This window comes from Rhodnius prolixus, unplaced genomic scaffold (assembly GCF_049639745.1).
Source record: "Rhodnius prolixus isolate KJV_2025 unplaced genomic scaffold, Rpr scaffold_4, whole genome shotgun sequence".
Lineage (NCBI taxonomy): Eukaryota > Metazoa > Arthropoda > Insecta > Hemiptera > Reduviidae > Rhodnius > Rhodnius prolixus.
This window is the reverse complement of record NW_027411614.1, coordinates 20,956,596-20,974,064: the sequence shown is the minus strand read 5'-3', so window position 1 is coordinate 20,974,064 and position 17,469 is coordinate 20,956,596. Positions and strand designations below refer to the sequence as shown.

The following is a 17,469-nucleotide window of genomic DNA, read 5'->3' as shown; positions in this document are numbered from 1 at the left end:
CATGAAGTCAGAATCTTTAAAAAACCACATACGAGAAGATATTATATGAAAAGTATCCCAAAAGTCTTGAAAATTTTCTAACAAAAAGTTGGCATATCTCTTATAAAAAGCCTAATAGCTTATAATGCACCTTGCACAAGGTGGGAAACATCTATAGTGCAGACGTCAATGCACAAGTTTTTTTAACTGCAACAATAAGCAGAAGGAAATATAATATTTATATAATAATTACATTTATTATATATTATTTGTGTATAATACTTATTATATGTTTTATATGTTCAAAAAAGTGTGTTAGTAAGAAAGTGGACTCTAATAATGTTATGCATGAATGCAGTTTACCAAGCAATTCATAAGTTATTTTACTTATTTAAATGAATTATGGTTTTTTGTAACAAGAGTTATGTAAACTGAATTACATTATCATTGCCATAAAATTCTACAGTAATTTTACAAATAAAGAATTCTTGAACATTAAAATATTTATTGGATGTTAAATGTTCCAATTAATTGGTTTCTTCATGGTACGGTCATTTATAAAGATCTTAAAACTTGCAATTTCCTAAAAAAAAAATTCAAATACGATAATTAAAATGGTATTGGTTCAATGAATCCAAGAAATAAAGTCATAAAATCACGTAAAGAATTACGGAACAGAATAATTTCAAGTTTGCGTTTTCGTTAATCGTAAAATATTTTTACATATTGTTCACAATAATAGTTTTTTTATTAGTTAATTTCTCACAATATCGGGGATCTCGTTAAAAATCTAAAATCTAGACAATGTTAACCTGAATTTATCAATCACGTACACAATATCCCAGAGTGCCTCAATGCCAAGATGATTAGCAACTAGGGCATCATCACAATGAAGCAGACTTTTGAACGCTTTAATTTCTATTTTATCTATGAAACAGGCATGTAATGCCATCGTATATACATAATTAGTAATGCCAATATGTCGAGTCATGTGTGCCAGTTAACAGCCGATATATTTTCCGTTTTGTTTAATTAGGTTTTATGTTTATGTTTTATGGTACTTTAAAAATAAGTGTGGTAGGTTTCAATAGTTCTTACTGATTTCCTGATATTCTTTGCGAGTCAATTTTTGTTTTCTTTTTTTAAACCGTCACAATAAGAAAATTACGACTATTTACTTCCGTTTACTACGTAAGTAAATTATCAAAATTTCCCATTTTTCTAAATTGAGTTTTTTCCCATGAAAATATTGTTATTATTATTATTATTATTATTTATTTATTTGTTACATGGGCATAGCCCTATACAAAGGAGTTGCTACAAAAAACAAAAAACAGTACATATACACAAAACAAAAAGAAAAACTTGTACATCTTACATAGCAAACAAAAAACAACAATACCAGTGTTATAATTTAAGTAATAATTAATAGAAATCAAAATCATCTTGCGATAAATGAGTTATTAAATATTCATATAAATCAATAATTCATATTATTAGTTAAACACTGTATTATTCATTTAGAATAAATGCCCTCAGTTTTAACACATTTTCCACAAAATAGTATAATTTTTTTATATTTTCAGCACTGATATTAGGAAATAATATTGGAAAATTAAATTGATCAACATCTTGTAAAAAACCTAAATATTTTAAACGAAATTGTAAATATATTGGGCAATTTAACAAAATATGGGACAAATCTTCAAATTGGGCGGTGTTACACAAAGTACACTTTTCATTTGGATTTAATGTATATGTAATTTTACCAATACTAATCTTCAATACATATTTAGAGGACAAACGCAACTGAGAGAGCAATCGTATAAATTTAAAAGAAATAGGAAAATTCAAATAATTCTGTGGCTCCTGATCATTATGAAAATATCTGTAAGGGATCGAAGTTGAGTTATCAATGTTTTAGTTAGGGTAACATATGTTTTAATAGCAGCATGGTATTATGATTATTGTTGATGGTAATTGCAATAAAAGTTGTTTTCTATAATAAGAAAGTATTCATTGACATGGCGCAGTCGGTAGGACCCGAACCGGAAGATGGGAGCCAGGCAAAGTAAAAGGAAACCATGGTGATAGGAAGAAATCTTACGATGTAAAGATGAATAAGGGAGGAGAACTATGGCGGAATAGACGATTCATAAGAAAGGTTAAAAGGCCAGAAAAATATAAAGACTACGATTGTTCTTAACTTTAAAGTAGCGAATTAAAAGAGGGAGATGTAAGGGATCGAAGTTGAGTTATCAATGTTTTAGTTAGGGTAACATATGTTTTAATAGCAGCATGGTATTATGATTATTGTTGATGGTAATTGCAATAAAAGTTGTTTTCTATAATAAGAAAGTATTCATTGACAATATCCATTTTGAGTAACCCCATTTTCCATTTCCATAATCCATTTTGAACTTGAAAAAGTGGTTTTTCGAGAATGGCCACTGAGTTGTTGTTTTTTTTTTTTTTTTATCGCAAGAGGTTACTTTACATTTTTTGTTTCCACCACAGAATCCGAAAGGAACCTGCCTATCAAAACCCCAATTAGAATTACCTCTTCCTCGAATGGATTTTTCACTTTTCTAATATTTTTTCGGATTTAGCTCTAACGATTTTTTCTTACTAAATTGTATTCCCATTGCTTCCTCTCTGGAGCGGAAACAATATTGCTGTGGGGCCTTTCTCGACGTGGCTCAGGCCTTTGATCGAGTCTGGCACCCAGGACTATTGTGGAAGTTAAAGAGTGCTCTTCCATCAACTTATTACTTGATTATACTATCATTTCTTACCGACAGCTTCTTTAAGATAAGTTGTGGATCTGCCTCTTCCAACTACTCTCTGGCACGGGCTGGTGTACCTCAAGGAAGTATTCTCGGACCGCTTCTCTATACTGTGTACACATCTGACCTACCAACTGACTCAAACACACTGCTCTGCACTTACGCTGACGATACTGCTATTCTCTCTTCTAACTCAGACGCCACTACAGCCTCCTCTCATCTACAATATCATCTAAACAAACTTGAACCCTGGGCCAAAAAGTGGAGAGTCAAATTCAATACTCAAAAGTGCGAACAGATAACTTTTACTCTGTGTCGTAATTTTTGTCCCTCTGAAAGTTTCAACTCCATTCCTCTTCCTTCTGCTAATTTAGTTCGCTACCTTGGATGTACATCGACAAAAGACTAACGTGGAATCCGCACACTAAACTGAAAAGACTAGAACTCAACCGACGAAACAAATTACTGTTACGTCTAATTGGCAGACAATCCAAACTACCACTGGAACATAAACGACTAATATACAACAGTGTACTTAAACCGATCTGGACTTACGGACTTGAGCTGTGGGGTTCAACCAAACATTCCAATTCACAAAGAATACAGTCCTTCCAATCAAAAATTCTCCGACAGATTACAAATTCTCCATTTTATGTGTCTAACTCTACTCTCCATAACGATCTCAAAATCTCATACATAACTGACGAATCTAAATCTAAGTATAGAAAATTCTTTGACTCTCTTCCATTCTGTACCAATCCTCTTGTTCTAAATCTCGCCTCCACAACGATTCCAGATCGTCCTCAACGACGACTGAAACGCTGTTGGCCTCGTGACCAGCTCCAGTAATGTAAGAAACTCCAGCGAGAGTGTTGCCGGTGGGCAGCTTCTCTCCTCAAGTTGATCCAGTCAGGAAGACTTCTTTTATCGTATTCACTTATTACGAATTCTATTCTTTGTAGATTGTGAATAGTAAATAAACTAAAAAACAACAACAAATTGTATTCAGGGTGGTCTACAAATTTTACTTATTTTTTACTCCCAGAACTATTCGATTCAAGCACAGCTGTAAAAGGAGATTGGTAGGGTTCCCTCTAAAATTATACCTCAGTATAATACACGGTTTTGTGTCTTACACGTACATTAAAAAGAAGGATGAAAAGGAGGAATCGAGCTACGTTGCCCTTCTTAAATGTAATTTCGGTGAAATGTGTAGTTTTATAATTTATATAATTTTACTGACAATTAAAACGTTTCAAAATTTGGAGTATCAAAAACTGTATTAGTTAGAACCTAGAGAATGGTAGCAAAATAAAGTAGAGTGACTGTTCATCGTTTTAAAAAAGTTTTTATGACAATGTAAATCCCATGCCGAAGGTCACAAAATGTGAGGATAACCTCCGAATTTGTTTTCTCAGGAGCTTCTACCTACTCACTGTCCGGTGATAGACCTGTAACGGGACACAGCACATTCCGCAAGCTGATTGTGCCTCCAATATACAGTGCATGGTACTAGCCCTTATATTTTAATTATAATCATGTGAAAAACGAGCTTTTACGAGCCTAATATTATTGTTATTCTCAAGGTAGATAATTTACAGCAATGCGAGAATATGGTTAACAATCCACCAAATAAATAAAAAATTATGCTATTAGCTCTCTAAATTACTGCTCAGTCCGTAAATGCATACAAGTAGATCTCCGGTAACAATAAAATGAATTAAAAAAAGTCTATTTTAATAGAAACATAACGGTTCCCTGCTAGGAGCCACTATCCAGCTCAACAGAAATCTATAATGACCGATTGTCCTTGAGATTATGGTTGTCCGAGTTCACTGTAAACTGTTTGTAATGCTCTACACATCGTACATAACGATGTTACGTTCACGACCTCTGGTCATTTCAAATTTAATCAATCCAGTAGAGCTTCTTTTACTTCTTTTGGGAATTTGATGCACACTGATTAGTGCATGTGAATTTAGTAATAGTGCTGAAAAGTCTCTTTTTACAGTTCTTTCAACTGTAGAAAAAGCTAGCATTACGTAAAGAATATCCTCTGCAGGTTGGTATTTGGAAAATTATAAATGTTAGTCCGTACAGAGATAAAATGATTCACGAGTTGGCATTTCCACAACAAAATAGGGACTTGAAAAGCTAGATGATTACAACAAGGAATATTATGGCTGCCAATGGATGTGTTATTAGGCTTGGATGCGAAAACCCTTGGCAGAACCAGAAACAGAATTTAGAAAAATAAATATAGACATAAAACAGGATTAGTTCAGTGCATAGGCAATGCAGTAGCCTAGTGCTAAGCAATAGGTGAGCATTCATTGGTTTCCGGCTGAAACATAAATAAGAGACGCGCCAACATCCCTCACTGTCAACCGCCTCTCAGCCATTACTGATCGACCACGGTCGAAAACCGCACATTCCACCACAAATATTCACAAGTGTTTAAACTTCAAACTGTTTTGTTTAGCCTTTCTATTATTGTTAGTCCACTGATGTTACGATTGCAAAATTAATAGGGGAACAAAAAATTCTCGCCTAGTATGACTGCAAAGATTGAGGTTTCAGCGTTATACATTTAATTACTAAGCCAAAAGTGGTATATACATACAGGGTAGCACAGACTTTGAAGTTGCGATTGCAAAATAAAAGGAAAAATATGAAATTCTCGTGTAGTTTGACTGGAAAGATCGAGATTTCTGCTTCAGTGTTTCAATAAATAAGCCAGATGTAAATTGTACTCACAGGGTAGACCGAATTGGAAGTTACGATTGCACAATAAAAGGGAAAATACGGAATTCTCGTCTAGCTTGATTGGGAAGATTGAAATTTTTGGATCTGTACTTTAATAAACAAGGTTTTTTTAGACTTTTGGGCGACAGAGCCTCAGCGAGACCCCTTTGAGGATGAAATCATGTGGCGACAGCCAACCAGATTAAAAACTATACAGCGAATAAAACGATCTAAATAAACAGGCCACTCCTCCGATCGCTATTCTGAAGATTAACCATCGTCTTCTTTGGCAGACATTCTGTTTAAAACCATGTACCTCGTGCTTTAATTCGCTTTAATCGCTGGTGGGAAGTGCCGGGTGTCCCTAGAAGCAATGTTGGCCCCGGCACTTGCTCGGGTAGACGGGTGCTGACCCAAATTAATAGAATGTTATGATTTCAAATCCAAATTGATTTACGTATTAACCTCAAGTCATAAACATATATTTCTAAATATAGCAGTAAGTTTCTCAATACACACACAGAATTGATACTGAAATTGAAATAATGTTTTTACAACTGTTACTGTGATAGTTTAGGGTGCGGTTTAACCTTATGTATTACATTTTATCCTTGAAAAAGTTAATGCAAGGTCAAACATAACCAATTGCAGAAGAAAAATTACTTTCAGTTGATGAAGGTAATATAAAAATAAAGCAAAACTAGGCGGATTCTGCGTTAAAAAGATTTGTTTTTGATCGATAAATTTAACAATTAGGTCCAACTGCAACACATCTAATCTTTAACAGCTTTGGAAACACCGTGATTCATTCCAAGCATTCCGGGCAGATCACGCTAAAAGATTGCATAATTTCAAACATCAAACGTCTGTGAAAGTATATCTTCTCTGCGATTATTATTATTATTTTTTTTTAATAATCCATTTCCTGGAGTGACATTATCAAAAGTAAAACAAAGTTAAGAACCTAGCAGCTAGATTCTGCGTGAATTAATTATTTGATGAAATAACTGAAAAGTTGCGGATATCAGCGCTTGACCTACCAACAAGTAGTCTCCTTGCTCTTTGCAAAGAATAGAAGAAATGAGTCCTTCCATAAGGGCAAATGGAAAATGTAAGGAATTTTATTTTCCTGATAAAGAAATAAATTATACCAGTGTTAGCTTACTTTACTGTTATCGAATTATTGTGGACAGAATTTAGAACTTGTATCTTATAAACTATTTCATTCTCAATATTTATCATAACAAACTTCAGAGCTGCGTATTTAAATAAATGATACATATAATGAGATAGCTTCTTGCAATTATCGGCTCATTCAAACGAGCTTTTAACAATTTTTTGTTTTTGTTCTTGCGTACGGAATACGTTTTATGCTTACAGCAGACAATTTATTCATACCGCATTACCATAATTCAAAATCGTATTAATGAAATTAAAATATGTTGAGTTAAATAACCGTTAAAAAAAAACAAAAATAAAATTATGCTGGCGAAACGATGAAACCTTATTACATTATTTTAATGTATTATTTTTAAAAAAATTATATAATTTTAATTTAAATTAAGTACCGATTCTTTATGCAATTCCCTTAAGTCACGAATTAATTCTTATGCAAATAATAATTTATTATAGCACTGTATCGTGAATACAATTTAATTATAAAATTTAGAATTAAAACAACTATCTTTCTTCAGCTCCTTAATATTTTTTTAATAAATATTTGGCAACTTATTGTATGAATGATTTTTCAGAAATTTAAGTTAAAGTAAAATCTTAAGTAGAAAACAAAGTAAATGAGTAAGTCCTGGTAATGCAATAAGTTGGGAAACTATAGGATTAGGATGTGAGGTAATTGAAGCATAGAATTGAAAATAATGGCATCTTGCAGCTTCAGAGACATAGGGAACAAGGAGATTTCGGTGCAAGGTAGAGTTAGATACAAAGTAAGGTGCATTAGCGATTACACGGAGTGTTTTCGACTGGAAGGATTGGATTCTATAGATATTAAAAAAGCCCTAAAGTTCTATTCCGTATGTCGAGGCAGGTTTGAGTATCATAGATAAGTCGTTGGTAGTCTAATGAAAGTTTAAACAGTTTATTTAGTTCTTTCCGTTTAAGTCTAATCTCTATAATTTACAGCAGAAAATGCAATAAATATAAATTTCATAATTTTGATCGTTTCCAAATGGTTCATTACTATTCAAACTCGTCTCCCTTCTGCACTGAAGTGTTTGGATGTTTTCCTCGCATTAACGTACATTGCATGCAATAATCTGCGATATAGTTTTATATTTCGAGCAGGATACTTTGCTATATGTACAGGGTGATCCATTTAAAACGCACCAATCACTAATAACTTTTTAGGAAAGCGGAATTTCGAAAAAACCCACGAAGTAAACTATATGTTTTTTTTGTCTAATTTTTAAATTTTCCAACCCCGATGCTGTATCTTCATTTTTGGCGGAGTTACGGGCAAAAACCTAATTGAGATTTCATAAGGGCCACTGGTTTTGACAATGATTATGAAAACTACATAGAAAACTGTGAAAAATGACGTTAATCCCGTTTCAATATCCCTAATATTTCGATTTAGTAGCCACGGGAAGGGTCACTTTACTGAGTCAATTTCCCAAGTTTTATGAAGATATTTTTCACTTTCACTGAAAAGTTCGAATGAAAGCAGTTTTAGATAAGAAAGGTGGTTGGGTTTTGCTTGAAACGGTCATTTCAGCGAAGTTTGCGCTTATTACCTTTCTAGAATTTATTAGGATTAAATATGTGAGTAAAATCGAAATTTGAATGAAACTGATCAGAAATGCAATTTCATACTAAATGCTAGCGATTATTTTCGATGATATTAACTTTTAAATAAGCATGCATAATATTAAAGTAAACTTTTCAGTATAAAGTGTAAATTTCAAGAAAATTAAATTATGTAAATTGTGGTAGAAGTAAGTCGAATGAGTCTTCGCGCAAGATTACATATCTCCATGTTAGTTACGGATAACATGCGTAAAAAGACCAAATCTGACACTTGAAAACAAATCTAGCAGAACGGAATTGTGATGATATCATTGCATAGAAGTTTGCCGGTAGTTCACCATTCCTTTATAATATCTATTGCTTTCACTTTACAGAGAGAACAAAGTTGAACAAAACAAATTCGTCAATTTTCAGTTTACATAAAATGTGTTCCGATTTACTTTTTCATTGGAAAGAATGAAGACACGTTTTGTGCAATTAAAGGAATCATTCTCGTTATTTTTTACTCTAAATAAACTTGTCTCCGGAACACAGTCTCTGAAAATGATTTCTTCGCCCAAACTTCGCTTCAATTTAAAAACTACTTACTGAACAAAATAATTTAAAAAAAATTAAGTAGGTAATATTACCTAATTTGTCTATTTTAACAACAAAGCTTCAACAAGATATCTTTGTTCTTTTTACAAAAAGAAACAAACAAAAAAATTCGTTACAAAACTCTACACTGTTTATTAAATAATCGCTAAATACCTGCATTGTAGGAGAATGAGAAATAGTGATAACAAAGTGAATTATAGTTCTACCAAGGTTATTCAGTTGAATCCAAATATAGTAAAATTATGGGCCACAAAATGCTTTAAAACATTGCCTCGCTGTTCTATTGACTGAGAGCAATGCGTCCTTATCTCACGGTGATACGGAAGATAACTGTATATAATGTGAGGCAAATCCACTTTCAAGGAATCAGATGTTGTTTGATTCTCTCAATTTTGTAAAAGAAACATATTTTAACAAAGTTTTAACAAAACTGTTAGAGCTTTATTCGAGAAAAATCAGAAGAAAATGAATATTCGATACAATAAAGCGATATATTCAGCTGATTGATAGGGTTCAAAAGCTCATTCTCGGGTCCAATGGCCACAATTTAACAGGATACAAATTTGGCATTATGCGTTTTTTTTCTTTTTTGATTCATACTTACGTATACTCAAAATACAGAGAGAGAGAAATTTGAGAACACACCCTCAAGGAAAGAAATATTTATTTCTGGTAAAAACTAGATAGATTCCCCAAGTTCCGATTAAGAGGACGAAACAGGAACCGAATTTGAAGAGGAAAGTGATGCCATTTTAGAAATCGATGAAACTAAATGTACAGGATTTGGGGAAAGCTAGAACAAGACCAGAAAAAAAAGATTGGTTGGAATGCATAATATGCTGGAAGTGGTTCCACGAAAATTGCTCTTCTTTTGCATTCGCTTGCCAAAATTGTAGTAAAAGCGCATTTAAAAAGAAGAAGAATAAGTAAATATTAAGTAACCATTTATTGTTTTCTGTTATTTTTAAGTTTTATTAGTGCAATTTTATTAAAACTATCCGGTAGGACAGTTGTATAAGGGTTGATCGTCAAAAACCGCACGAAAAAGCATAACGTTGAAAAACACCCAACTTTGACATTTTTTTTCTCTTTTACTAGAAAAGATAAAATTCCCAACTTTTCTTTAAAATATACTATTTACAATATGTGGCCATCTCTCCCAAGTTACATTGGCCAACTCACCCAACCCAGTAGGGATAGATGGCCAATTGCTATTTTTTGTTTGTAAGAATAAAAAAATGTTTCTCTTAGCATTTTTTCTGAAATTTTTTCCTTATCTTATGTTTGTGAGCGTATGAGGTTTCCAAAAATAATAATAAAGTAAGCCTAGCCCTTACCAAAAATTTGCAGGCACCCTCCAAATAAAATAATGGCCATCTCACCCTACTTTACCCTATCAAAAAGTTGAGAAGGGAAAAAAATAAAAAACCTGGCAGCAAGGCTTGAAACATTTCTCCTACAACAAATTCTCCAGGTTCTGATTTCTACATTTTTTTTGGAACTCCGACTTAATAATACCCTGATACCACTCGCAAAACTATCAATCGTAAAAAAAAAAAAAAATCGACTTCCTCTAGCCTACTTAACGGAACGGGCCGTTCTAAAACTGAAAAACACAACACACCATAAAGCTGGATTTATAAAAGGATGATAATTTTTCTGATGAGTAGAAAATGGAATTCAGTGATTATTAAAGGAAATGAGAAAAATAAAAAAAGCAGTCAAAAAAAACTAAAACGAACAACACAGCTCCCCATAAAATGTTTGATATTTTAAGTCAGATCAAAGAACAATGACTAAAACAGAGAAGATTTAATGTTTGTTCTGCTCTAACCACCCCAGAGATAATAAATAAATGAAATCCTTCAACTAGATGAAGGGTCCTATTTATATAGGTAAATTAAGATCAGTCCTGAACAGAAACCCTACAACAACCCATTCAAGATTATGGAGTTAAGAGGGTTTATATTTAGTCGCACAGCATCAACTAAATATCACATCGCTCTTTCTGGTTTGTTTCTTATTCCAGCAGTAGATCAATCAATACAGATTACATCATCTTGAAATAGGTTTCCTCTACTGAAGAGAACGCATATGTCTTTCAAGTAACCGGGTCTCTATAAAGAGGACCATATTGCAAGAAAGTCCAGTCAAAATAAATATTTCTCTGGCGAAATTAATGTAAATATTTTTCTACCATTTTTGGAAGGCTAAATTAACTGCAAGTAAGAAATGGTAAGATTTGTTTTTGTAATGAAGAAAGCTTCAGTATTTTAATGGAGTATGATTTTGATTTTGATTTGATTCCGCTTAAATACCGCTAGTGGAATTGAGATTTGCTCCAACGTTTTATTTTGAACTTGGTGTACTCATTGCACTCGAGCAGATCTATCACTTTGATTTCAAAAGTTTATCTTTAGTAAAATCAATTCTGGATCAAGAGGAGTTCTACATAATTCAAAAAAAAATCTCCTCCTTAAAAAGGGACGTGAGATTGTTTCACTTTTTAAATATTATATTGCAACACCACTTACACCTAAAGTTCTTCAGCATTCACATACTTGGACTTATTTATAACTTTAATCTGATCAATTTGCACTCTTCACTCATTTAAAGAAAGCAATTTACTTGGCCCTTGTGTTTTTGACAACTGGAAGGTATCTTAAATGTGGAGGGTTGATCCGTTAAGATATTGCAAGATTGCAAAGATATACGGATCGGACCGCTTTTAGTTTGACGAAAAGAAAACCAAAGTATCCGTGTACTTGGGCAACATAGTCCAACGTCTTACAATCAGTTATTTTTAAATTTAAGTCGATTTGCACTTAATTCTCATTTTACAAGACTAACCAAGCTAGTTGACAACGTAGAAGTCTATAAATTCTAGAAAATTAGTGGTATAATGAAACGGCAGAGGGAGATAGTGATATTTTAGGATTTTGTTAATTGAATTGAACATTTTAACGATAGAAATTTAAATAATTACAATAATATTTCGTTTCCACCTTGGTCAAATCCGGTTTTCTGAAAATTCATACCAAACAATCCTCTAATTTAAATATTATTATCTAAGCTCTTTCAAATCCTACTCTCTCCGCAAATCCGCTGAGAGGTCTGAGGCATCCGTGGGCTTTGCAGCCATTTGGTTGCTTAGAATGTTCTAGAGAGGCAGTCGAACTCCCTAACGCCTTAACGGTTAATCGGCTGTCATCGCTGAATGGCCGCTATTTATGTGACGAAGCCAAAGCGGAAATACTTTATATCTATATTTTATAGATATGTTTTACCAAGTCCTCTAGAGCAGTGATGGGGAACCTATGACCCGTGGGTCAGACACTGACCCGCGCAAGCTTTTTCCACTGACCCACAATTGCTAGACAACCATTTGTTTGTTTACGCGGGTTGATTAAGATTTTCTAATTGTGTGGATAATTTATATTCTATCTGTATTTTTTTCAATCACGCATTGACACAAAAGCAATTTAAATGCTATCTATAACCTTTAGTTTGATCATTACTGTTCTAAAACGCAAATGACGACAAATACAATACTTTTGTAGTATTTGAAATAAAGCAAAAGTGTTTACAAAATATCAAATAAAATGTATAATTTTACTCATATTTTGTTTGTTAAAAAAATGGACAACCCAAAGCAAATAACCATATTTAGAGTTTTCTTCAGATAAAACACACTTTTGTAAGGTTTTGTTCAGTTATGTTTGTAAAAAAAGAGACTTCCATAGCCCTTGTTTCGTCCCGTTTTACCCCGTTAAGCCAACTGAATTTTAAAGATGTTTAGTTTTGAAAATATTCAGTTTCAAATTTTTAAACTTAACTCTTGTGCAAATGGGTATTAGTGACCCAAGAGCTAGTACTAAAAAAAAAAAAAATGAACAAAATTTGACCCACGTCTCAAAAAGGTTCGCCATCACTGCTCTAGAGAATAAATTCTACATAAATTTTTAAAAAAGTCATTTTTTTCACCTCCAAATTTAGAAACCTTCCTTTTTATTTGAAATATTTAAATTACTACGATCTTCAAATTCAGAAGGTAAACTAAAATGTTATCGGCTTTATTTTTGAATTTTTAATGGTTATCTCAACTAGATCAATCAGAAAAAGTGCTTCATAAAGCTCAATTTATTTTTAAAATGCAAAAGCTACAAAAAAATGTGGTTACAAGTGCGTGATCGAACTACCCAAGGAGTGCAGCACAGTAGCTAATGTGCCTGAGTTGTTTACATAATGACTAATGAATATTTAAATTGCCTCTATGAGAACCCAATATCTATCTTCAAACATCAACAAAATTAGATGAGAAACAATGATAGAGACAAGTGGAAATAATTATGAATGGAATATTGATTTACTCAAGAAAAATTAAAAAAAAGTTTAAATTGAGAACAAAGAAATTAGCATATGTTTAGATAAAATGTTAATTATGTGATTTGTGAAATGGTTGAAAGGACTCAAAACTTTTTTTTTTGGAAATCATTTATTTGTAAATTAATTTTTTTCTTTTGGTTAATGAATACGGCCGTAAAGAATTAAAATTTCTCACCACAGCCTTTTCAGTCAGTCGAAATGAGCGAAGGTAGCGGATTGTATCAGATTTTAACGGTAAATTTCATTATGAATCGACACTGAACTATTTATTGCGTAGATTTTATTAACAGTTTCTTTTAAATGTGGAATTAGTGCGATCTACTGGTGTAGTACTTCGTTGGCTAAGTTTCTGCATTGAGGTTTTACGGGGAATACAATACTTGAAACCCCCAGAATTCGAAAAAAAAAATATGTTTGGGGGTGTGTGTAAATAGCAATATTTAATTAAGTTAAGATTAAGTTTGGATACGGCTGACCATTACTTCGCATTTCAAAATCTTTCAACAAAAGTGGTATTTTAAAACATTTTTTAGCAAAAAAAAACAGTTTCAAACAAAACGCATGTTTAGTTAAATTAACCAAAACTTATAACCAAAACCAAATCTCTATTTGTTTTATACCAAGAAATAGGTCACAATTACACACTTAAATAGAAGCGTCTGTGCACACTTACGGTACCTAACCAAACAACCGTACTTTAAAAGATACGGTCTCGATTTTTACACAAAAACATTGTTTTATAGTAATTGGTTAAAAAAAGAAACAACTACACAATATTGTGTTATTCGTCCTTGATCTGTTTATTATGAAGGTACAATACGCCAAGAACAGTCTTACTATTTTGAAAATGGCTTCTAATTATCTCTTACTCGCACAAGAACACACATTATACAGACAGCTCCCTCTCTTTTAGTTAACCAGTTAAGCGTGTTTGACGTGTAAACACGTCAAACCAAATGTCTATTACGGTGCATTCGACGTGTACACTCGTTGTGAAAAATATAAAATTGCCATTAACTATAAAAACTCGAAATTTTAATAAAATACAATAAGAATATTATTTGGAGGGATGTTTCCCTTTATCTCACCAATAGAACTGCCAAGTATTTTATACGGAGGGAGATGGTGGGAGTCAGCCAAATGATAAGTGGTTAGTACATGTTTGGTCTCCGCATTAGAGATGGGGAATTAGGCACACAAATAGAAGCTCTCAACCCTTGTGCAATGCCGTTTTTACCTTAGATAGAGATTCAGACCTCAGTACGAGCATGATTTCATTTTGCACAGAATTCAAAGCTCTTTTCTTCCTTGTAAAAGCCCTTCCGTCTCTAGTTAACTAGGCAATGGATAAGTGAAGCGGTGCAAGATTTTGAAAGAACAAAGAATGCTTTGTAATCTGAAGCCCCAGAGATTGCAGAAAAAGTCGCTTGCAGTTGACTATTAAAACGTTGTAAACTTTTGGTTGTTTTGCCCGGCGTTCGACGTGTATACACGTCATTGTCTGATTTTAATTCCGCATACTGTGAGGGGTTTTTTTTTAAAACTAAATTCCACGCTTAACTGCGTTAAGAGCAAAACTAACTCTCTAGTTTTGTGAAAAGCGCAGGTAACATTAAAACTTCATATATTAGATTTTAGAATGTAAATTATTAATAATTAAGAAAGCACTTAATTTCCATTTTCCACAGATCAAAAAATAAAAAAATAAATAAATATTTAGCTGTTAGAAGTGAAAGAAAATTGGGTAAGTGTCCCACACAGAGTTTTCCTTAGAGGCAGAAATCTATACTAGGTTAGTGAAACATTATTCTATAAACGTTAATTTAATGGTGTTATTCCATAAAAACGTTCTATGCTTTACGCTGTTAATTTACAGATTAAAGCACTATACGTGAAATTAATTGACTACCAACAATGGTTACAATTTTATTAAAGAAGGAATTAACTAAGTGCATTGGACTAATAAGCTGAAGATCTAGTATTAAAGTCCCAGCTAGCTGCATCGGATTGGCTATTTTTAGAAGAGGCTTCTTCGAGCTTCCTACGTTGAAAGTCAGAGCTGACTGGGACGAGAAAACATTGTCCGCACGCCGGAAGTGTGTCCTGAGAAGGATATGAGGCTATAGGTCTGAAGTTTTTGTGCTTTTTAAATTATATTTTAAAAAACAGATCTTTGTTGATTGTTTTATTCAGTCTGAAACATTCAGCTAGTACTTTGTTTCTGAAAATCTTGACTTATTGCTTTTAGTAACAATTTTTACAATCCTGTTTACCACAGAATTGTAAAAGTGCTGACTTCGACACCTTTTGTACCCAGAAAAAACAAAAAAGACATACTTGGAATCCAGATTTCATTAGCACTTCTCAGATTTTAATAACATTATGTTTTTACCATATTTCATTCTTAGAAGAAAAATAGTTTGTAGCGACGACTTTCTGTTACAGCAATTCTAAAGTTTAAATTCTAAGTTTAAAGTTTTTGACTTAAAAGAAAATTTTGATGAAATTCAAAATGCCAAAATCGAATTGTCTTAGAAAAATTATTCGAAAAAAAAACTTTATTAGCTAAAAATAGTTTGTAATAGAAAATGAAAGAGATGTAAAATTTCAGAACAGTAGAAAATCTTAGAAAGTATGGGCAAAGAAAGATAATATTGACCTTATAGACGACTAAATAAAAATAAAAATTTTTGGATATCAATTCCAAAAAAACAACAAGGGGGAACACAATAGTGCTAATATTCAACTTATAGTCTATTAAAACAAAAAACAAAAATATTAACCAACACTGAACGTAGTCAAGGGTAGCCTTGATATTGATTTGTATGTTGTAAGTAATAATTAAATGATAACATGCTATTTTCATGCAAGAATAATAAAAATATAAATGAAATAATTGATAAAAAAATCTTACCTTAATTTTATATAAAAGTCCATCAGCATCTCAGTACGATCATCAGTCCAATAGCACTTTACACTTGACACTTTTTAAAATAATTCACAACACTATTCGCACTAATATTCAATATCACGCACTAAGTATAACTTAAACACAATTTATAAAATCGAAGTTCACTTTAACGCGCACTAATATTCACTTAAAAAATCACGTTAATAAAGAGATATTACTAAAAGAGTTAAAGATGGCCGCCGGTAACTGGCCAGGCACATCAGTTGGTAAAGGAAGGTTATCTAGACAGGGTGACCAACTTTTGTTTTTGGTTTGTTTGTTTTTTGTGATTTACAAATTTTATCTACCAAAATAAAAATTTAAATTAAATTTCAATTATATTTTTATTATTCTTGCTTGCAGATAAAATTTTTTCAAGTAATTATTCATTACAAATTAATAATAATGCTTCGACTTGAAGACAACTGTGTTGGTTAATTCTTTAATTTTGAATACTACGAAATGATTTGACATTTATATTTCTGAATTTCTTTGAAGTGCTGTTAAATATTTTTTTTTTTTTTAATCGATGTTTAAAATTAGCCTTCATTGTTTTCCCAAATTGTTTTTGGGATTTCATTTCTAACCTTTCTGATGTGAACCTGTTAACCTGTTTGATCTTTTCTTTTTAAACGATTATAAGTTCAAAATTAGCATTTTTGGTTATCCAAAATTGTATTTTGGAATTGATTTCTAAAACCTTTTTAACGCATTAAAATCATAAGTAACAAGTCGAGGAATCTTATCTAGTGCATTACCTTAAACTTTACTAGAAGAAGTAACAAACAGTAAGTAAATCACTGCTAACCATGTAAAAAGTTAAGTAATGCCTATTTTTATAGGCGGGCTTTACGTCTAACTACCAATCAGGTTTGAAGACGAAGACGACTAGCAAGCGTATTTTACTATAGATTCTCATATTAATCATTAGATAAAATCCGAGGCCTAGACTGGGAATCGGACATACTAGCTTTGCAGGTCTCGTTACCTACAGTTTGCTACCGTTTTTTATGTACCAGTTTGTTATAAGATTAGTTGATGTTAGTAAGTCAGTGATGGTTTTGTTAATATCAGTGTTATCGTCTTTTGTTAATGGCATTGTGTCGAAAGTAGCCAACATCTTTATACAAGGTTTAGGTCTGTCCATAGAGTAGAAATTGAAGATTATAGTACTCGTACTAATTGCTTCCTGAGGCAGGCTCGCAAGAACTGTCGTCAACTACTGTAAATGTTATCGAATCTTACCCTGAAAGTTAGGTCTTG

The 17,469-nt window shown here is 32.4% G+C and overlaps 1 protein-coding gene and 1 long non-coding RNA gene across 3 annotated transcripts in view; one reads left to right on the top strand and one right to left on the bottom strand.

Moving 5' to 3' along the window:
* The window catches only part of LOC141456065 (bicaudal D-related protein homolog), a 216,698-nt gene that overhangs the window by 181,841 nt on the left and 17,388 nt on the right, over nucleotides 1-17,469 (bottom strand). The gene's annotated exons all lie outside the window — the stretch shown is intronic.
* LOC141456191 (uncharacterized) lies at nucleotides 13,249-15,437 on the top strand. The gene is made up of 3 exons (XR_012459643.1): nucleotides 13,249-13,490; nucleotides 14,945-15,048; nucleotides 15,133-15,437. It is a non-coding gene; the product is annotated as an uncharacterized lncRNA (long non-coding RNA).